At 45.0% G+C, this 23349-nt stretch overlaps 1 protein-coding gene across 1 annotated transcript in view; it reads right to left on the reverse strand.

Annotated features, from left to right (window-relative positions):
• The window catches only part of LOC126198693 (uncharacterized), a 117316-nt gene that overhangs the window by 65744 nt on the left and 28223 nt on the right, over window positions 1-23349 (reverse strand). The window contains exon 2 of the mRNA XM_049935192.1: window positions 8906-8941. The gene's annotated coding sequence lies outside the window, so the exon portion shown is untranslated. The remainder of the gene's footprint in view (window positions 1-8905; window positions 8942-23349) is intronic.

The following is a 23349-nucleotide window of genomic DNA, read 5'->3' on the forward strand; positions in this document are numbered from 1 at the left end:
GCATTACTGAATTAAAGGTCAAATGTTAATTGCTTCCATTAAGTTATAACTAGTAGGCTCTGTCACATAATGAAATTTTTGCGAAATAAAATAAGTTTTACTGTATGTTCTTCTGGGTAGGCTGCGAGACATTTCATGTTGAAGTAACATATATATTGGTTACAGTACCACGGCAGTAACACTGCCTGTTTGAAACACAAGAGCTAGTAAGACGGGGCCTACTAGTTTTTATGCATCACATGGATAGTACATGAATACTTCAAGACTGTTTCGCATAATTCTTAAATTAATTATGTAGATCGATGAACTATAGCTAAATCTTTAAACTATCCGATTACTCTGCAGGTTACGTAGCTCATAATTAGTTATGCACATTTCCAGCAAACTATCAACTCTGTATAGTGAAGTTCAACATACAGTAATTTGATACTAAATAAGCAAAGAATTATTACGTAAACGCATTTACTTTATTATGCACAGTATCTGAAAGGCGGATCTGCCATAGGATTAAACACACCCTGACTGACGTTCTGCTTGATAGCATGTATGTATCTATGCATACCTGTATTTGCTAAAGTAATTTGGTTGTGCTATTGCATGGAGACTTCAGTGATCCGCCGAAACGTTGAGACATTTTACATCCTGATTATTGTCATCGGCGATAGCGGCCGGAACATTTTATACCATCGATTCCTGAGAATCGTGTGTGATAAAACCCTTTCTACGAAATAGAATCGGTATTACAGTTCACTTAGATTGAGCGTATTAATTCTGGAATCGTTAATGTCATAGTGGAAGGACGCAGACGAGTTTCCGCTACCTTATTAGGAGGCAGAAAAGGTGGAACTACCTAATACTTTTTTACAGAAATTCGTCACACTGCAGAAAAGATTTCATTGTCACTGATGCTGCGCTTCATCTAGATGATATGTTTGCCATTCTTCTAGCCATTTTTATTTTGTTTATGGAGTTCGTTATACTCATATTTGTAATTCGATCTATATGTTCTTTCCATAGTACCTTATATTGTTTTATGTATTATTTCATAAATACTCTGAATTTTTAATTCTGTGTGAAATATTCGTTTCCTTTGCTATCCATTAAACCTCAGCAGTTACATATCTCGATCTCATGTCACTAGTTACTATTCCTTTGTCGTCTTTTATATCCTTAAAATTCAGTTTTCGCTCTCATACAGCGAATCTGATAACGCCATTAGTTTATAAAGTTTCAGTATGGCTTTTCTATAAATAAATCTGCCTGAAGAATGTTAAACTTGCTTTGGGCCCTATGTACGAGTAAATGGGCACCCCTAATTTGTCCTACCAGTCGGTCAGTAAATCGAAACAATCTTTTTTACAACTAATGGTATACAAAGACGCCAGTATTTGTATTATATAGCCAATGCTCGTAATATTTATGTATTAAGAAATTCTGAAGCATGCATGGCTTTCCTAAGTGGGTCAAGGTAGTTTCTCTGGCAATATTCGAGACTCCTAGGTAAGCGGTGTCTAGTTATATACCACATGTTAATGTGTGCAATAAACATTTGTCAAAAGAGTCAGGATAGGAACTGAATATACGAGTAATTTTCACCGCTGCTGGACACACAGTAGTTTCACCTACTTTGCCGCGTAAACATAGGACAAAAGAGTGGAAAATTCACATGTCATCTTTGGCTTTAAATTCATCATATTTCCCCATTTTTATGAAAACGTTTCGCTGCAACCTTCAGCAACATCATATTCTTATGACCCAAGAATTCTCTGTAAGAAAATAACATATTTTCACTTTTACAATCTTGGACGGAAGAAGTTATGAGCGGGGTCTGTAGTGGAAAATAATATTTCTCTGACGTACCATCATAGGTCGGAAACACTGTTCCGAAATCCTAGATTAAATACGTAATATTAATGGTGTCTGCTTTACGTGAGATGCTGTGTGCATCGGTAATAGTGGGCGATACTTCGGTATCGGATTCTTCATGTAAAAATAAGAGAAAACCTCGTGTCATCGTTGTTCATAGATTACAAGGTATGAGAGTGTATGCATATTATAAATTGAAGGAACTATTTAATATGCATATTGTTTCACAGAGTTTACCACAAGTCAGGAAACAGATGCTCCATTACTGACAGGTGTTATGTAAGCCATCGACCTGAGACAATGCCACAGAAAGACGTTCATAGTTTTAAATAAACTGAGGCTTGAGGTCAAACAATTGACCGCCTTCTCCTGTACACTGACTGGGAAAATGAGCACTACAAATGTTAAGGAGGGTCATCATGTACGAAGATAACCCCGCGATTGTCATGTAATTTTTGGGTACGGGTTGTCAGATGCGCCACAGACTTTACTCAGACTAGAGCTAGAGACTGTCGTCGCCATTAAGACGAAGGCAAGCATTGGCTGAGATTTTAGGAAAACGCTCAGAACTGCAAGGAATCTGGGGTACTTCCCTTTGTTGGTACCTTAGAGGGATAAGGGGATTTTTCTCACATCTGAGGCAGTGTGGCACTGACATAAAGGGTGTCTCCCCCAAGATCGCCAGGCACATGTCCTATGGTGTTTGTATTGTGTAGCTGCAGTCAGTCCAAACAATAGCGCACATCACGTCTTTCCTGCGATACCCAGAGTCGACGGAAAGTGTCGGTTTGTTTCCCGTTACACACAAAATGATTTTTAAAGCAGAAATTTACGTCCCCATTCGATAGAGCGGTCCCAGATTAGTGCTATGTTCGTTTTATCGATATTTGTTAACAGGGACAGTAAAATGGGACAATAACCAGGACCCTAGCAGCGATAACACTGCTGTAGCCCGCTGTAACTGCTATCGCCAAGCATGCAGCGCTACTGAGTGGTTGCTGGATTGCTGTTTTGCTGTATCTGTTAATATATATCGATAAAACAAATATAGCACTAGACTAAACTGGGAGCACTCTATTGGATGGGAACGTAAAATTCTGCTTTTAAATAATTTTGTTTGTAATGCGAAACAAATCGATGCTTTCTGTAGACACTGGGCATCATATAAAGGACGTGACCATCATTAATTGGGTTGACTCCAGCTTCACAGTGCAAAAACGAAATTGCAAATATTTGCCGAAACACCACAGAAAATGCTCCTGACTGCTCTTAGGAGGGACACATCCTGCACGCCCGGTATATTTCTTAATTTATTGGTCCGAAGGAACCTACTTATGGCCATTTACTGTATTATAAAGAAACACGCTGCATATTTCACTTTTTAATTTTACATGAAGAATCCGATCACTGCTTTCGATATAGTCGTACTTCGTAGCATTACATGTCCCCGTCTGTCTGACAGGAGTTCACTCAGCCAAATAGCGGCTCCAAGGTAAAAACAGCCGACAACGGCCGGGAGAGCCGTGTGCTGACCCCATGCCACCCCCACCGCATCTAGTGACGCCATTGGCAGAGGATGACATGGCGGTCGGTCGGTCCCGATTGTCCCATGAGGGATAGAAATAGGAGCTTTGCTTGCGGCTTCGCGTCTGTCAGAAAACAGTGTGTGAGGTGTAACGTGTAATGAAACGGAACTGAGACTAACTCTGCTGACAGACCCTGAAGGCCACGTGATGCTAACCGACCACCATGTCTCCCTATTACAATGGTATTGGGTGAAGTATGGAATAGAAAACTGCACCCACTTGGCCAATCTATGTGGTCTGCGACGTGAGGGAGGGAAGGTGACTAAATTTTGTTTAGCTTGGCGGAATTTGCCGAAGATGAGTAATACCACCTCGCCTTTTGACACTGCCGTGCGCTTGTACTCATTGTGAACGGGTAGGTGGCATTCACTCAAAGTTTGTGAAGTTGCGCCTTATGACACTGCCATGCGCTTGTACTCATTGTGAACGGGTAGGTGGCATTCACTCAAAGTTTGTGAAGTTGCATTGTATACAGGCGCGATGAACTTTCTTTACTAACTGATATGTTTCACACTGCATTGTGACGTACAGAGGGTGAACAACAAATGGGAACACCGCGAGAAATGCGTGTTTGGACATAAATCCAGAAGCTAGCCAAGCCCTCTGGTTGCGCTGTTGTATTTGACCACGAACGGCACCTCTGCAATGTCTCCAGTACGTTGTAAGTGTCAGTCGTCATCATAACAGCGTTCTGTGTAGTTTTCAGTGCATTATATCGGCCGCGCGGGATTAGCCGAGCGGTCTTAGGCGCTGCAGTCATGGACTGTGCGGCTGATCCCGGCGGAGGTTCGAGTCCACCCTCGGGCATGGGTGTGTGTGTTTGTCCTTAGGATAATTTAGGTTAAGTAGTGTGTAAGCATAGGGACTGATGACCTTAGCAGTTAAGTCCCATAGGATTTCACACACATTCGGTGTTTTTTTTGTTTTGTTTTTTCATTATATCGGGTTTCAGTGCGCTCCAACGTGGCGTATGGTGGGTGCCTCCGTAACCAAGGTAGCAGAAGAGTTTAGTGCTTCAAGAGGCACTGTATCGGAGATTTATTCTGCATACAGGAAAAGCGGAAAAACATTCTCTAAGTCACAACGCGGACGAAAGTAGGTGATGAGTATCTGTGATGGACGAAGAGTTCAATATGTTCAAATGTGTGTGAAATCTTATGGGGCTTAACTGCTAAGGTCATCAGTCCCTAAGCTTACACACTACTTAACCTAAATTATCCTACGGACAAACACACACACCGATGCCCGAGGGAGGACTCGAACCTTCGCCGGGACCAGCCGCACAGTCCATGACTGCAGCGCCACAGACCGCTTGGCTATTCCCGCGCGGCGGTCATCAAAGAGGATTATGACGAAAAGTAAAAGGACGACAGCTGCATATGCCACTGCGGAAATGAATGTCACACTCGCGAACCCTAACAGCAGCAAAACAACACGGAGAGGGCTCCATAAGCTGGGAATTCCGAAATCGCTCATCAGTGATATGGATCCCCGTAACAGAAAAACGTAATGCCGAAGCCGTAAAACCTGGTCTATGGAGAAAAGGAAGAATGTAATTTGGCCTGATGGGCCTTGTTTTACACTGTTTCCAGCTTCTGGCCGAGTTTACGTCTCAAGAGTGAAACATGGCGGGGGTTCCGTGATGATTTGGGTGGTCATATCACGTTTCAGCCAAGGATTGTGTGTCCATTTTGGCTGAACAAGTCCATGCCATTGTACAGTGTTTGTTGCCCAATGGTGATGCTATGTCCCAAGACAACAGGGTCGCCGTTTACACAGCTCACATCGTCCAATACTGCTTTTGACAGCACGAGGATGAATTGTCCATTCTCCCTGGGCACCACAGTCACCAGATGTGGTATACTTTCGAGAGGAGGGTGTGTGATCGCTATCCACCTCAATCATCGTTATCTAAACTTGGCGCTATTTTGAAGGAAGAGTGGTATAAGGTTCCCTTGAAAACCATACAGGGCCTGTATTTATCCACATGGAGACTGGAAGGTGTTGCGAATGCCAACTGATCTCCTACACCGTATCAGGCATGGTATTGTGTTGTATTTCTGGTGTTTCCATATTTTTGTCCCGCCCCTGTAGGTTTCCATAGCTGGATGGGAGGACGACGTGCTTGTCGGGCCACGCTCGTTTAGTACTCGTCCACATAAAGGCGAGTGTGGAACTTCTGTCCCAGCCACGTGAAAAGCAGCTGGTGAAGAAGGAGAAGAGAGTAGCATTTTATGGGAGAGTCACTTATTTCAGTCTACACCTACATCTACATGATTACTCTGCAATTCACATTTAAGTGCTTGGCAGAGGGTTCATCGAACCACAATCATACTATCTCTCTACCATTCCATTCCCGAACAGCGCGCGGGAAAAACGAACACCTAAACCTTTCTGTTCGAGCTCTGATTTCTCTTATTTTATTTTGATGATCATTCCTACCTATGTAGGTTGGGCTCAACAAAATATTTTCGCATTCGGAAGAGAAAGTTGGTGACTGAAATTTCGTAAATAGATCTCGCCGCGACGAAAAACGTCTTTGCTTTAATGACTTCCATCCCAACTCGCGTATCATATCTGCCCCACTCTCTCCCCTATTACGTGATAATACAAAACGAGCTGCCCTTTTTTGCACCCTTTCGATGTCCTCCGTGAATCCCACCTGGTAAGGATCCCACACCGCGCAGCAATATTCTAACAGAGGACGAACGAGTGTAGTGTAAGCTGTCTCTTTAGTGGACTTGTTGCATCTTCTAAGTGTCCTGCCAATGAAACGCAACCTTTGGCTCGCCTTCCCCACAATATTATCTATGTGGACTTTCCAACTGAAGTTGTTCGTAATTTTAACACCCAGGTACTTAATTGAATTGACAGCCTTGAGAATTGTACTATCGAGTAATCAAATTCCAACGGATTTCTTTTGGAACTCATGTGGATCACCCCGCACTTTTCGTTATTTAGCGTCAACTGCCACCTGCCACACCATACAGCAATCTTTTCTAAATGGCTTTGCAACTGATACTGGTCTTCGGATGACCTTACTAGACGATAAATTACAGCGTCATCTGCGAACAACCTAAGAGAACTGCTCAGATTGTCACCCAGGTCATTTATATAGATCAGGAACAGCAGAGGTCCCAGGACGCTTCCCTGGGGAACACCTGATATCACTTCAATTTTACTCGACGATTTGCCGACTATTACTACGAAGTGCGACCTTCCTGATAGGAAATCACGAATCTAGTCGCACAACTGAGACGATACCCGATAGGCCCGCAGCTTGATTAGAAGTCGCTTGTGAGGAACGGTGTCAAAAGCTTTCCGGAAATCTAGAAATACGGAATCAACTTGAGATCCCCTGTCGATATCGGCCATTACTTCGTGCGAATAAAGAGCTTGCTGCGTTGCACAAGAACGATGTTTTCTGAAACATCTACATCTACATTTATACTCCGCAAGCCACCCAACTGTGTGTGGCGGAGGGCACTTTACGTGCCACTGTCATTACCTCCCTTTTCTGTTCCAGTCGCGTATGGTTCGCGGGAAGAACGACTGTCTGAAAGCCTCCGTGCGCGCTCGAATCTCTCTGATTTTACATTCGTGATCTCCTCGGGAGATATAAGTAGGGGGAAGCAATATACTCGATACCTCATCCAGAAACGCACCCTTTCGAAACCTGGCGAGCAAGCTACTCCGCGATGCAGAGCGCCTCTCTTGCAGAGTCTGCCACTTGAGTTTGCTAAACATCTCCGTAACGCTATCACGGTTACCAAATAACCCTGTGATGAAACGCGTCGCTCTTCTTTGGATCTTCTCTATCTCCTCCGTCAACCCGACCTGGTACGGATCCCACACTGATGAGCAATACTCAAGTATAGGTCGAACGAGTGTTTTGTAAGCCACCTTCTTTGATCATGGACTACATTTTCTAAGGACTCTCCCAATGAATCTCAACCTGGTACCCGCCTTACCAACAATTAATTTTATATGATCATTCCACTTCAAATCGTTCCGCACGCATACTCCCAGATATTTTACAGAAGTAACTGCTACCAGTGTTTGTTCCGCTATCATATAATCATACAATAAAGGATCCTTCTTTCTATGTATTCGCAATACATTACATTTGTCTATGCTAAGGGTCAGTTGCCACTCCCTGCACCAAGTGCCTATCCGCTGCAGATCTTCGTGCATTTCGCTACAATTTTCTAATGCTGCAACTTCTCTGTATACTACAGCATCATCCGCGAAAAGCCGCGTGGAACTTCCGACACTATCTACTAGGTCATTTATACAGGGTGTTGCAAAAAGGTACGGCCAAACTTTCAGGAAACATTCCTCACACACAAAGAAAGAAAATATGTTATGTGGACATGTGTCCGGAAAAGCTTACTTTTCATGTTAGAGCTCATTTTATTACTTCTCTTCAAATCACATTAATCATGGAATGGAAACACACAGCAACAGAACGTACCAGCGTGGCTTCAAACACTTTGTTACAGGAAATGTTCAAAATGTCCTCCGTTAGCGAGGATACATGCATCCACCCTTCGTCGCATGGAATCCCTGATGCGCTGATGCAGCCCTGGATAATGGCGTATTGTATCACAGCCGTCCACAATACGAGCACGAAGAGTCTCTACATTTGGTACCGGGGTTGCGTAGACAAGAGCTTTCAAATGCCCCCATAAATGAAAGTCAAGAGAGTTGAGGTCAGGAGAGCGTGGAGGCCATGGAATTGGTCCGCCTCTACCAATCCATCGGTCACCGAATCTGTTGTTGAGAAGCGTACGAACACTTCGACTGAAATGTGCAGGAGCTCTATCGTGCATGAAACCACATATTGTGTCGTACTTGTAAAGGCACATGTTCTAGCAGCACAGGTAGAGTATCCCGTATGAAATCATGATAACGTGCTCCATTGAGCGTAGGTGGAAGCGTAGGTGACGAAACTAAAATGAGCTCTAACATGGAAATTAAGCGTTTCCGGACACATGTCCACATAACATCTTTTCTTTATTTGTGTGTGAGGAATGTTTCCTGAAAGTTAGGCCGTACCTTTTTGTAACACCCTCTATATATTGTGAAAAGCAATGGTCCCATAACACTCCCCTGTGACACGCCAGAGGTTACTTTAACGTCTGTAGACGTCTCTCCATTGATAACAACATGCTGTGTTCTGTTTGCATGCTGATTACGTATCAATAGATCGTCCCCTTGGAGGTGATTCATAATGTTTGAATACAGTATATGCTCCAAACCCTGCTGCAAACCGACGTCAATGATATAGGTCAGGAAGCCTTTTGGGCATTACCTCTTGTAAGACCCCAAGACCTTGTGAGATCCGGGCGGAAGTGTAGCGTGTGGTGACGTCAGTGTGGAATGTCGTGACTTCCTCACAGCAGATCCGCCTTCCATAGCGGCAGCAGCAACAGGCACGCGCCGGCACTCACCTTTCCGTATCCCGGATACAGATGGGCAGGTTCGTACTGCAGGGCGCAGGTCCCGGGCCGGGCAAGGATAAAACAGAGGTGAGCGAGAATAGAGGAGAAAGACACAGCACACACACAGGCGGGGGCGGCAGCAGGCACGCGCTGCAGCGGGTGACGACGAGCGCCCGACCGGCCGCAGCTCCATCTAGCCTCCTCTTCTCGCCACTCAACTCCTCTCTACTTCTCTCCTAACTTAGTCACGCGGGTTAGAGGGAGTACAAAACGTTAATCAGTCTAAACAGTACTAGTAACTAATCTCTTTGGCACAACTGCTGTATTAGAACGGTTAATTTGCAATCTCGCGGAGTATTAAAAAAAAAAAGGTACGAATCTAGAGGTTTGTGCCATTCGTTCGTAAATCGCGATGACCGGCGCGTCACTGGAGGGAATGGGGTAAAAGAAGCGGGAAAGAGAGGCAGAGGCAATCAGGACACGTCGAGAGGCGTAAGCGAAGAGAGGGGAAAGGTGTGTTTCTTACAAAGCACCGAGTTGCTTCTGTCTCGCCGATTGCTAACAGTGTTATACACGATCTTACACATCTGCAGTGGTGCAAGTTTCAGTAAAAGTCTTCCGATTGTGCAAGCGCGCCATGGTGTAAAATGCTCCAGCGTTTCGGCCACTATCGCCGATGGCCATCATCAGGATGTAAAATGTTCCAACGTTTCGGCCCCCTACCGGTGGGGCTGAAACGTTGGAAAATTTTACTCTCCTGATGATGACCGGGCGCAGCATGGCCGAAACGTTGGAACATTTTACACCCTGATGGTGACCACCTACAATAGTGGCCGAAACGTTGGAACATTTTACACCGTGACGCGTTCACGCATGCGGCGGACATTTTATGGAAACAGCGAAAAATTGTTGTTTTCTGAAAATCAGGAAAGAGGAGAGTTTTAACCCTTAGGGTGATTTTTGTAAGTCTGTTATTAGTAAATGTAGGTTTGACTAGTCTCCATTTGTAGGTACAATATCAGAGTTTCGATGTTATGGCAAACCCAATTCGATAAGGGACTGGCTAAAATCTCCAGAAGATGTCAAGGTTTTAGTTGCACAATTATGCGATTCTCGTAGCTCGGAGATTATGAGGTTATGACGTAGCACAAGGCGAGGCTGGAGAAAGGTGACTTTTTAGTTAACTGGGTAGCAGGTAAGCATTTGGAGGGGGGGGGGGCTTGCAAGACGTAATGAAGAGGTGTGGGGACGGGGGTGTGGAGCGTGAGGCGCCGGTCGTCGGCGTGGCGACCTGGAGCCTAGACGCGGTAGGAGAAGTGGCGGTAGGTGGTGCCGCCGGGCAGCCGGCCCGAGGTGGAGGAGGAGTAGGAGGAGTGGTAGGAGCCCGGGTAGTCGCTGCTGCGCGACGACCTCTCGGTGCTGTAGCTGTAGGAGCCGGGGCCCGAGCCGGTCGAGCGCTCCACGCGCTCCACGGCCGAGCTGTACGAGCGCTTGGGCCGGCCGTCGTCCTCGAGGCGGCGCTGCTCGCTCGTCTGCGTGTACGAGTACGAGTACTGCTCCTCGGCTCGCCGCGGCCGGTCGGGGGCGTCCAGCACCACGTAATGGCGCGGCACCGTCGACGTGTACGTGGGCGTCTGCCGCACCGACAACAGCAACACATCACGCTCGCTCGCCGTCACCTCGCTGCCAGCGCGCCGCCGCAGCCGCGCAAGCGCGTCGGGGCTCGAGAGCGGGGGGCCGTGCGGGCAGCCGGAGCGCGACCAACTCGAGCTTGTGCTGGGCGATACCCGTGCTTGCAGGGTAATTAAAAAATACAACAGACACCAACTTTTGCGCCTCTGTCACTCTCCTCTTCGGAGGAAAAGTACCGTGCAATGAAATGATCGTACGGCATCGTTGGCCGGGAGACCCCATGCAGGGTGTTAGGCCGCCGAAATTGCAAGTCCTTTTTAGCTGACGCCACTTCGGCGACTTGCGAGTCAATGATGATGAAAGACACACAACACTCAGTCATCTCGAGGCAGAGAAAATCCCTGACCCCGCCGGAAATCGAACCCGGGACCCCGTGCGCGGGAAGCGAGAACGCTACCGCAAGACCACGAGCTGCGGACTACCGTGCAATGTGGAACAGAGACAACTTGAGCAAATTGCACGTTTGCTCAGTATCGGCAGATGATGCAGAAAGTTGAGAGATGTAATGGAGACGTTTAGTTTCGGTGGATGGTTTAGAGAGTTGAAAAATGTGCTGAAGAGATTCAGTATTGGCGAATGGTGTAAAGAAAAGTGTGCTCAAGAGGTTCAGAATCTTCGAACGAGAGTTAAGAAATGTACTGTTGAGGTTCAGCATTGGCGGATGACGTAGGTGGTTGACAAGTGTGGTGAAGAGGTTCAGTATTGGCTGTTGGTATAGAGTGTTCAGAAGTGTACTGTTGAGGTTCAGTATTGGCGGATGACGTTGGTGGTTGACAAGTGTGGTGACGAGGTTCAGTATTGGCAGTTGGTATAGAGTGTTCAGAAGTGTACTGAAGAGGTTCAGTATTGGCGGATCAGTAGGCAGTTGAGAACTGTGCTGAAGACGTTCAGTATCAGTAGTTGGTATAGAGGATTGAGAAGTGTGCTGAAGAGGTTCAGTATTTTCGGATGAGTATGGAGTTAAGAAGTGTGCTGAAGAGGTTCAGTATTGGCGGATGAGTAAGAAGTTGAGAAGTGTGTTAAAGGGGTTCAGTATCGGCAAATGGTGTACAGGGATGAGAACTGTGCTGAAGACGTTCAGTATCAGGAGCTGATCTAGAGGATTGAGAAGTGTACTGAAGAGGTTCAGTATTTTCGGATGCGTAGGGAGTTAAGAAGTGTCCTGAAGAGGTTCCGTATTGGCAGATAGTGTAGAGAATTGAAAAGTGTTCTGAAGAGGTTAAGTATGAAGCAGACAGTTAAGAAGTGTATTAGAGAGGTTCAGTTTTGGCAGATGAGTAAAGAGTTGAGAAGTGTGCTAAAAAGATTCAGTATTGGCAAATGGTCTACAGAGATGAGAAGTGTGTTGAAGATGTTCAGTATGATGTAGAGAGTCGAGAAGCGTATTCGAGAAGTTCACTAGTGGCAGATGAGTACAGATTTGAGAAGTGTGCTGAAGAGGTTCAGTGATAACAAATGGTGTAGAGAGTTGAGAAGTGTACTGGCGAGGTTCATTATTGGCAGATGGCATGGGGAGTTATGAAGTGCGTTGATGAACTTCAGTATTGGCAACTGATTTTGATAGTTGAGGAGCGTGCTGTAGAGGTTCAATATTGGAGATTGATGAAGAGAGTTGAGAAGTGTGCTGAAGATGTCCAGTATTGTCAGATGATGTTCAGAGTTGACAGAAGCGCTGGTGTCAGTTAAAAAATGCTCCGTTGTCATCCCAAGCACTCACTTTGGTTGGTCAGGCCATTTCAGGAGAAGGGAATTTGGAAATGTTGGAAAGGAAGACTTGGTGGAATGACGACCAATGTAGAAAACTCCCCCACCTTGTGTTTTCATTCTGTCATGCATGTCTGTTGTTTGGTCATTCTGTCTTCTTCCTTGAACCCCTTCTTCGTGTGACTTTACTGACAGCTTCTAGGTCCTGTAAATTTGATGATAATAATTACTTAAGACTTTTTGAAAACCACTTGCGTCTAGTAATCTTCTTTTTCAAGGCTGCATAAACCTGATGGGTCAACTTCCTTGGGGCCATTCTCCCCATACAGTCCACTCACATTAATATCACCACCCCCTATGTTTGACGTCAGTGTGCAATAACCACTCACAAGGCGCAGGTGGAGGCTGTATAAAGCATGTCGGAGAGACCCGGAAAACAATGTAGCCTTGTCATAATGCGAAAGGAAGCAGTTTATCTAACGTCCAGAAGAGTGTGATGATTGGCTTTCGGTCCATGGGTGCAAAATTTTCCGAAACGGATGAATTTGTAAACTATTAGTGTGCCACCATGGTTAACGTATACTGGGCATGGCAAAATGGCGCTAATCAGAACTGCCGCCGAGAATCGTGCACCACAGGCCATAAATGACAGGGGTGAATGACAGCTACAGAGATGTGTACGGGCGAATAGATGTGCGAATATTAAGCAACTGACCACACAGATGAACCAAGGAGCTACCAACAGTGTTTCCAGAATGCCCTTCATCGAACGTTGCTGTGTATGTGTCTCCATAGGAGGCGCCTGGTTCATGCACTTGTGCTGACAGCTGTTCATCACCAGCGAAGTCCGTAATTTGCACTACCGTACCGCATCTGGACACCCACTTAGTGGCGACAGGTGACTTTTTCAAGTGAATTGCGTTTCATGCTCCACAGGACAGCTGGCTTTTGGTATATGAAATGAAATGAAGTCCCATGCTTCTTTACAGAGCGTAGGGGAACGATGCGGGAGACCCGCACCGCCTTACTAGGCAAGGTCCTAATGGAGGTGGTTTGCCGTTGCCTTCCTCCGACCGTAATGGGGATGAATGATGATGATGAAGACGACACAACAACACCCAGTCATCTCGAGGCAGGAAAAATCCCTGACCCCGCCGGGAATCGAACCCGGGACCCCGTGCTCGGGAAGCGAGAACGCTACCGCGAGACCACGAGGGGCGGACTTTGGTATATACGACCCTGCAATAATCGACAGAGGGATGCATTCCAGAGGAAGGATGATTATGGTCTGGGGAACGTTTACGTGGCATTCCCTCGGTGACCTCGTCATTCTGGAAGGCACAGTCGATCAACCCAAGCATGCATCTATCCTTGGGGACAATGTCCACTCCTACATACAGTTTGTTTTTCCTCGGCATGATGGCATCTACCAGCGGGGCAATGCAACGTGTCACACAGCTCGCAGTGTACTTGCATGTTTGGAAGAGCTTCAGAATGAATTTGTCGTACTTCCCTGAGCATCAAGCTCCCAGGATTTATACCCAATTGAGAATACTCGGGACCACCTCGATCGGACTGTTCGCCACATAGAGCCTCAACCGAGACACCACGACACTGGACTCGACGTGGCCCCACATCCCTGTCTGTCCATGCAGAACCTCTGACTCTCTTCCAGCTCGTCTTACAGCCGTCCCCTATGCAAGAAGTTATTCACGCGTTCGACAGGTGGCCACATTAATGTGACTGGACAGTGTCAGCTTTTAACAATATTCTGTGTGACTAGACATATAGCCCAAGGTAACCTTATGGAATGTGATTATTTGTGTTAAGAGCAAGTGCGTGTGTTCTGCTCTTTTATCTACAGCTCCTTCGAACGCTTCCTTCTCGGCCCCGGCGATCTGCTTAGTAGATGACATGATTGGAAATAGATTGTGCTAGTGTTTCTATACACAAATTAAAACACATGTTGTTTACCTTTGAGTACAACTAGCTTTAGAAGAGTAGAATATCTGTAGATATTTTTTGATTTACTTGTCGTGCCGGCCGTTGTGGCCGAGCGGTTCTAGGCGCTTCAGTCCGGAACCGCTGCTGCTACGGTCGCAGGTTCGAATCCTGCCTCGGGCATTGATGTGTGTGATGTCCTTAGGTTAGTTAGGTTTTAGCAGTTCTAAGTCTAGGGGACTGATGACCTCAGATGTTAAGTCCCATAGTGCTCAGAGCCATTTGAACTTACTTGTCGTTCTTTTTGAGATGGTTGTGTCGTGTTCAGAAATGGTTCAAATGGCTCTGAGCACTTTTGGGACTTAACAGCTAAGGTCATCAGTCCCCTAGAACTTAGAACTACTTAAACCTAACTAACCTAAGGACATCACACACATCCATGCCCGAGGCAGGATTCGAATCTGCGACCGTAGCGGTCGCGCGGTTCCAGACTGAAACGCCTAGAACCGCTCGGCCACTGCGGCCGGCTTGTGTCCTGTTGACCTGTTGTTCGTACCCTACTATGTCGATATTTTCTTAAACTGTGTTTTAGATATCCCCCATATCTTCTTGAATTTGTATCCCTTTGTATCCTTAAGAGATTGCTTAGGCAGGCTCCAATTCGTACAAATAAGCTCTGGTGAATGATGTGAACTGTGAGCGCTAGCTTAGATGCGTTGCAACAAAACGAGCATAGGGTCGTCAGGCGATTAGAATAAACGGAAAGGAAAGAAGCAAAGCTGGAGGGATTGTTGAGGTGTTGTAGAGGGGGTCTGCCCCGGGCGAAGAAGCGCGCCAAGCTGCTACGCCGTCTGTGGCGCCGCTGTTGCGTTGAGCCGTCGCCTCCCACTGCAACAACTCCACAGAGGTCTGAGAGAGGCATAGCACTGGACAGTACTGCGGCAGCGAACCACATTTCGCTTTAGGCACTACTGTGTTTTGCTAACAACCGAGGCGCCGTGCAGCCACGCGTTGCATGCTGGCTTTCCTGGCAGCTTGCCAAGATGTCATGACGCGTTCTGGATGCGCCGTTCACCTTCCTGCTTGAAAGCCGCAAAAAAGAAAAAAAAATCCAGTCTCTCAACTTACGGCTAGAATTCCATGAAATTTTGGGAGAACTATAAAACTGTTGAGACTTTAGCGGCCAGTTTTTTACGTGTGTGCTATTGGCGCTCGTCTCGAGATCTAGGGACGAAGTTCATTTTGTGGTTTTCTCCAGGACGACTTGCTAGCATTGTCAAAGACTCACCGATCATTGCTGTGCGGTCGGTCACAGAAAAGTCTTCTGGTTCAAATGGCTCAGAGCACTATGGGACTCAACATCTTAGGTCATAAGTCCCCTAGAACTTAGAACTACTTAAACCTAACTAACCTAAAGACATCACACACACCCATGCCCGAGGCAGGATTCGAACCTGCGACCGTAGCAGTCCCGCGGTTCCGGACTGCAGCGCCAGAACCGCTAGACCACCGCGGCCGGCAAAAGTCTTCTGGCTATCTTTAGGTGTACACTGGCGAAAAATGGCCAGAAGACTATGCACCGAAAAGATGTAGCAGCAAATTCCCAACACCCAACAGTTCTCCCGAAATTTTGTGGAACAATCTCTACGTCGGCAAGTTTTAATTTCGAATCAGAAGTGATGTCGATCACAAAGTGTTGCTTGCTTGCTTGATTCCTAGTGATTTTCCTCATTCTGTTATACAAACTGCTCGAAATCACTCATACTGAGAAATGAGGAGGAGTATATCTTTTACTTTGTAAAGAACTTTTTATAGCCAAGACGGCATAAATACTTGTTTATTTTCGATAACCAGTTACGACAGGCCTTTTCATTGTGTCAAGTTATCATATTAAAGGACAAAATGTAGCACATTATGCAAAGGTTCGTCAGAAATAAAACATTTATGGTCAAAAAGCACTTTGTGCACATGGCCATGTTGGTATATGTAGCGGTCACAAATTATTGTTGGGTCTTTAAAAAAACACCATATACAGTACAATAGCACAGCTGTTTACGTTAGCTTAACATGCTTCATTCATTGATGAATCACCTTAAACGGCGTATAAGTTGCGACATAGACGCCATCTTAGGTGCAATTGCACATTTTACTCTATATTGTGTTTTTTAAGACTTAACAATCATTTGTCAGCGCTACATGTACGGACATGGCCATGTGCACAAGATGCTCTTTGATCGTAAACTTTTAATTTCTGGTAAACCTTTACATAATGGGGTGCATTTTACTTACTAATATGACTACTTGGCATGAGGTTCCAACTCACAATGAACGCGTTTTGTAGGAAAAATTTTTGAAGACCAGAAGATAACAGCAAAGCCTGTCGAAACCGGTTGTTGTTAATAAATATTTACGCGACCTTGGTTGTAATACGTTTTTACCGTATTATGCAAATATTTACTGTCGTGTGGACCATTTTATTCTAGAAAACTAACTTTTACCATTTTTATGCAATTCAAAAGGAAATATCGCTATGCAGGATTTAAGGTAAGGACGTATTATCAGTGATAAAATGAATCAGACACAAGTATTCGGTTCATTAACTCATTTATTTTGTCCTTTACACTGGACTATTACAAACGAAGTCGAACAAGAAATCGTACGTTAGAAACACTGCATAACTAAGCATTGTGCAACAGCATATTGAGACAGAAACGGATTAGTTCATTGGACAAGGATGTACAAATACATGATTCCTTAATGTCTAAGTACCTTTCAGTTAAGTTTGTTGGCCTGTAATTACTGGGAATTAAATGCGAGTTTATGTCGATAACAATGTTAAACATTTGTGATTACTACACCTACCAGCGAACGATGTTAAGATAACGGATTAAAAACTGGAGTGCAATATTGCAAGAATTACGCGGACAGTTAAAAATGAATGCAATACCCTGAGATATCTTTTTTCCGTGGAGTATGTTGTTCTTTTGGTGGAAAAATGTAAGAAGTGGGAGGAAACGTTTATTAAAACATGAAAAATATGTACGATGCCAGAAGGCTTCACGATATTAAGTAATAATATGACAGTATATCGGGAAGCCGTTTTCCTAAAAAAAAAAATTAACAGTGGTAAAGTGTTTACCATGTTGAGGAACAAAGGAAAGTTCGTTCTTTGGCTGTATGGTGTAACGCTAATTTGTCTGATTTTAAGTTTGACGTAGTACAGTGGTATTTCAGTACTGCACGGAGCTTCTCCTAGCGTTAGCTACTTTGCACCATTCCGTGTGAATTTATCAAGATTTACTTTCCATAGAAACACTTTATCACAGAGCAGAGCATGGTTGTTTTTAATTAGAAGAGGCAAATTCAGGTAAGACGTGTTGTGTTGATTGTCCATACAGTTAAGAGGGATACAGTAAAATTAGGAGCAGAGTAGAGATTAGGAGGTGGAGATATTGAGTATCGGCGGGTGCTGCAGTTCAGTATCGGCGGATGATGGAGGTGCCGGGCAGCCCCTGGAAGTGCACCCTGCGGTGCACGGGCACGGGCAGAGGTACCCGCACCACGGTTGCTGCTGAACTGACGGACGGGGTGTGGGGTGCCGGTCGGCGTGCCGCGAAAGCCGTCACCGGCTCTGGGATGAGGCTGGGTCGCGGCACAGTGGGGTGCTTGCTCCAGTCGATACGCCGTCTCTGCGAAACAACACGTAAACACACTCACACCAGCAGATCGGGCTTATACACACGTTTCGTGCATGCACACTTCCTGTAAAGTATTTCTCCCTCAACACGTCACATCAAAATGTTGCACTAGAAAGCTACACCACATAGCCAAACGTTTCCTCTGAACAGTAATAAGCCTAACAGAGATGCCAAAAGTCACGTGAATGTTATCCGATTTCAAGATGTGCCGCCTATGACGAGCTGCGCGTGGTAGCCGCGCGGCCTACGCGCCTTGCCACGGTTCGCGGGGCTCCCCCCGTCGGAGGCTCGAGTCCTCCCTCGGGAGTGGGTGTATGTGTTGTCCTCAGCATACGTTAGTTTAAGTAGTGTATAACCCTAGGGAACGATGCTCTCAGCACTTTGGTCCTATAGGAACTTACCACAAAATTTTTGCCTATGAAGTTCAAATGTTGCGTCTAGACGTGGAGTGTGGCGCGAATATAGAAATGTCGGGGCAGCCTGTTACAGACAGGTGCATGCCAAACATGGTGGCACAACGTGAGTTAAGCGTCGTTGAACGTGGTGAGATGATAATACACTACTGGCCATTAAAATTGCTACACAACGAAGATGACGTGCTACAGACGCGAAATTTAACACACAGGAAGAAGATGCTGTGATATGCAAATGATTAGCTTTTCAGAGCATTCACACAAGGATGGCGCCGGTGGCGACACCTACAACGTGCTGACATGAGGAAAGTTTCCAATCGATTTCTCATACACAAACAGCGGTTGACCGGCGTTGCCTGGTGAAACGTTGTTGTGATGCCTCGTGTAAGGAGGAGAAATGCGTACCATCACGTTTCCGACTTTGATAAAGGTCCGATTGTAGCCTATCGCAATTGTGGTTTATCGTATCGCGACATTGCTGCTCGCGTTGGTCGAGATCCAATGACTGTTAGCAGAATATGGAATCGGTGGGTAATACAGAACGCCGTGCTGGATCCCAGCGGCCTCGTATCATTAGCAGTCGAGATGACAGGCATCTTATCCGCATGGCTGTAACGCATCGTGCAGCCACGTCTCGATCCCTGAGTCAACAGATGGGGACGTTTGCAAGACAACAACCATCTGCACGAACAGTTCGACGACGTTTGCAGCAGCATCGACTATCAGCTCGGTGACCATGGCTGCGGTTACCCTTGACGCTGCATCACAGACAGGAGCGCCTGCGATGGTGTACTCAACGTCGAACCTGGGTGCACGAATGGCAAAACGTCAATTTTTGGATGAATCAATGTTCTGTTTACAGCATCATGATGGTCGCATCCGTGTTTGGCGACATCGCGGTGAACACACATTGGAAGCGTGTATTCGTCATCGCCATACTGGCGTATCACCCGGCGTGATGGTATGGGGTACCATTGGTTACACGTCTCGGTCACCTCTTGTTCGCATTGTCGGCACTTTGAACAGTGGACGTTACATTCCAGATGTGTTACGACCCGTGGCTCTGCCCTTCATTCGATCCCTGCGAAACCCTAAATTTCAGCAGGATAATGCACGACCGCATGATGCAGGTCCTGTACGGGCCTCTCTGGATACAGAAAATGTTCGACTGCTGCCCTGGCCAGCACATTCTCCAGATCTCTCAACAATTGAAAACGTCTGGTCAATGGTGGCCGAGGAACTGGCTCGTCACAATACGCCAGTCACTACTCACTGATATCTTCTTTTTTTTTAATTTACGCAGCTTAAAATTTTCTGAATGTGGGACTAACAATGAGATAAAGTTCGGCAGTGAATGTAGTGCATTATAGATTAAACCTGCGTACCAGACCGGCACCCAAGGCTAGAACTTTTCCTTTCAGAGACAGTGCCTCATAATCATTTTGCGATTCGGGTAGAGATTTAATTTGTCGTGACATAAGCTAATAAACAATTCATTTCATTGATGCTGAATCACTATACTGTACAATTTATAGAATTAAAAGACCACTTTTTGGCCAAGTTTTTGGCCTTTGGAAGTAAAATTTCCTCTCAGTGTTATTCTCGAATTGACAGGCTTTTACGTATGGTACTTTAGTGTGTGAGTGAAGTGAAAGGAGAAACGAGACACGAAGCGAAGAGCTTTTTGCGATGATTAAAATAATATATCATTAATTGTTTTACTTGTAACTTTTTTCTTTCGTGATATGAGATCGGTTAACTTTTTATTCAGGGAAATCTAGCGGATCCAATTCTACATTTACTCGTTTAGATTAGCACGCAGTAACATTATACTGGTATTCATTTTGCAGACCGGTTTCGAAGCCCTGTAGATTCATTTTCAGTACAAACAGATGTTCATTTGAGGTTGTGCAAGTAATGTACATACGCCAGGTCATCGTTATGTTCCATCGACAGTCATAAAAACAGTAAAGGCAACATTCAGGCCCCTTTCGTGAGCGCGTATAAACAACAAATGACATCTAAATATCCTGTAGACCAATACAAAGGCAAGTGGCTTCGTATGACTTAATTGATGTGGAAGAGCCTCAACATCTGTTTTATTGAGGTCAGCTAATGTTGACGAGTAGGACAAGTGAGCGCAGCAGATTGGGCATAATTATCATCTCGAGAGTCTATAAGACCGGTAAAATGATTGGTATTGCAGTTCTTATAATACACCGTATAAATTAAACAGAAAGTAAAAATCTGAGGAATGACGAGAAATTAGAAATTCAGGTGAAAGATACCTGGAATCTACAGGATGGTGGAAACATGTACTATAGTAGCAGGGAAAAGGCAGGAATACATGGGGATAGTAGGACTGCTTTGGACGGTCGTTAACCAGAGACAGAAAGGTGTTTTATTACCGATATGCAAGAAATTAGAAAATCAGTATCAAATACCGGCTGATAATAATGAACGGAGCTATGTAGCGCACTGATTAAGGCATGTAATAGTATTGGATCCGTGTCCTACCATGACGATGTGGTGGTTTCTCAGTATCACATACAGAGAAAGAGGTTCCTCAAAAAGGTCTCGGCTTAGTCCCTCTTTCCAAACCTGAGACAATGTTCCATCTCTAATGATCATAACGTCAATGAGACTTTAAACTCTGCTAATTCCTTCGGTACAATGAACCATATTTTCTGATATTTGATTGCATGTATTATCCAGCAATAAAAAATTATAACACAAGTCTTCCAAAGCTATAATTGTACCTTAATATCGCCTTTACTCTTTTAATTATTCATCTCCGCTCTTCCTATACAGAGCGCATAAAGGGTCAAATGTTTGTTTAATAGCTTTTCAACATACGTTTCAATTCGGCACTGCCACTTGATACCGATGGTTTGAATTTATGCTAACCTCATAACATAGGTGCAGTTGTTCGCCAGACGCGAAGGAGGAGACGGAAAATTGTCTAAGTGCTAGAAGCAGCGAAGAATGACACGGATATTTATCGACAGAGCCGTAAAATCAGCGAGAATGAAACAGAACGCACAACAAGCACTGCTGTTTAGACAGATTCATTATTTCGTCTTTCGTAACAAATCAGTGTTTCGAATTATTCAGTTCTACTACGACAGAAGTCCTAGATGTTACCAGTCAACTTCGTAAGCAGGCTTATATCACAGAAGAGAGGAAGGTTGAAATGGAAACGAGCCAGAGTTTTACTAAAAACTTACTGACTTACCTGCGGACGTTAGCGCAGTTATTCCACTGAGATAAATCCTCGCCTCGAGCAGAGAAGGCCGTGGGCAGTTGGCGGAGTAGTTCGCCATCTGTGAGCTGCAGATCTTCGTTCGGCTGAAATCTGTGCCCATGCGGACACTTCTTCAGCGATGAACGGTGCGCTGGGTTTCACAACAACACGTCAAATGCTCACAGATAAAACCTGCACAGTTGTCGGATAAAACCATGTTCCAAGCTGCATGTTACTATTCCAATACCACACATAAGTCCAAAACATACGCATGATACTCTAATTAGAGCGTTACTACAGAGAGCACCATTAATTCCATCACAAGGAACATGATATTTGCTCATAATTTTATAATAACTGAGAGAAACATCTCGCGTGTCGATTCCATACGCAAATATCAATCGGAACGTGAAAAAGAAGCCGAATGGCCATCGAAAAGAAACCCCGGTTTTTGTTTGGAAAATGATGTGATCAATCCGAAGGTTGATTTGGACACCGCATTGTTGACCCATGCAATGTCCCATTACTGGTGATACCCCCCTTTGTTTCCTTTATCTGTGAAATAACTTACGCAGCCACTTACAAGACCGTCAATAGTTTAATATGGTTTCGGAATCAAAGAGCAACCAGGAGTTTTCCACACGCGGAATGCATTTTCAGAGGCGAAGCTGTAAGTAGGAGAAAATGTGCTAGAACCCGCCGAGGCTCGAATCCTAAACTTATTTTCACAGACTTGGGATTCTATCTTACGGGAACATCAAGGAAGGCCTTGTAAAGGAAATTCTTTCATTATACTTATCAGCCTCGCATCTCACAGATGGTATAACCATTTTCAATTCGTCTTCAGATGACGTAATACCTTATAATTTACATAGTAATTCATCAAAGTATAACTGAACAGGACAGGAGAGGAGCTTGTTCAGCTGTGCCTTGACGGGTTACTATGTAACGTACTCAAATCATCTGATGACGACTTGTTAAGAAGTCAAAACCGGTTTTGATACCATCTGTGTTATCCGAGGCAGAAAAATACAGTAAAAGAATTTCTAAACCTTGTTATCGATAGCCTGCCATGAGCGCAGCCTCCAAGTAAGAACATTACTCACGTTAGAAACACGAGATATTTGCATACCACGGCGACGTTCGCTTCCTAACTAGTCCTTCTGTAGGGGAAAGGTGCAAGCTGAAAGTGAATGAGGCATCATAAGAAGCGATCTAGGTATAAAAGCACAACACAGAGGTACGTTCGTAAAAGTTCTGGACCTGTGCGCCATTACTCAACATTTGTGTAAGAGGGCGTGATGGAAAGTAATGCCTCCGATATTTTTGTGAAAATTTTTAAAGCTTTTTAAATAAAACAAATGTTAATAACATTCTACATATTTATTCTTCAAGTCTACATATTTATTTCTCAACAGCGTCACGGTGGCGACGAACACCCTTCTGCCAACGAGAGGCCAGTTTTTTGATACCGTCACTGTGGAATGTAACTTTATTGAAGGAATGCAACCTCACCTGTGTTTGCATCGCTTCATCACTGTCAAAGTGATGATCTAGAAGGTGTTCTTTTTCGAAACAGATGAAAATCGGGTGGGCCAGATCGGGACAGTATGGAGGATGATCGATAATAGTGAACCCAAGGCGTCGGACCGCTGCAGGCAGCGCTCGTGTGTGTTGTGGCATTGTCATAGAGAAGGAGAGGGTGGTCCATGTGTGGACGAATTCTTCGAATTCGACACTCTATTACAGTACGCCGTTTCT

This window comes from Schistocerca nitens, chromosome 1, assembly GCF_023898315.1.
Source record: "Schistocerca nitens isolate TAMUIC-IGC-003100 chromosome 1, iqSchNite1.1, whole genome shotgun sequence".
Classification (NCBI taxonomy): domain Eukaryota; kingdom Metazoa; phylum Arthropoda; class Insecta; order Orthoptera; family Acrididae; genus Schistocerca; species Schistocerca nitens.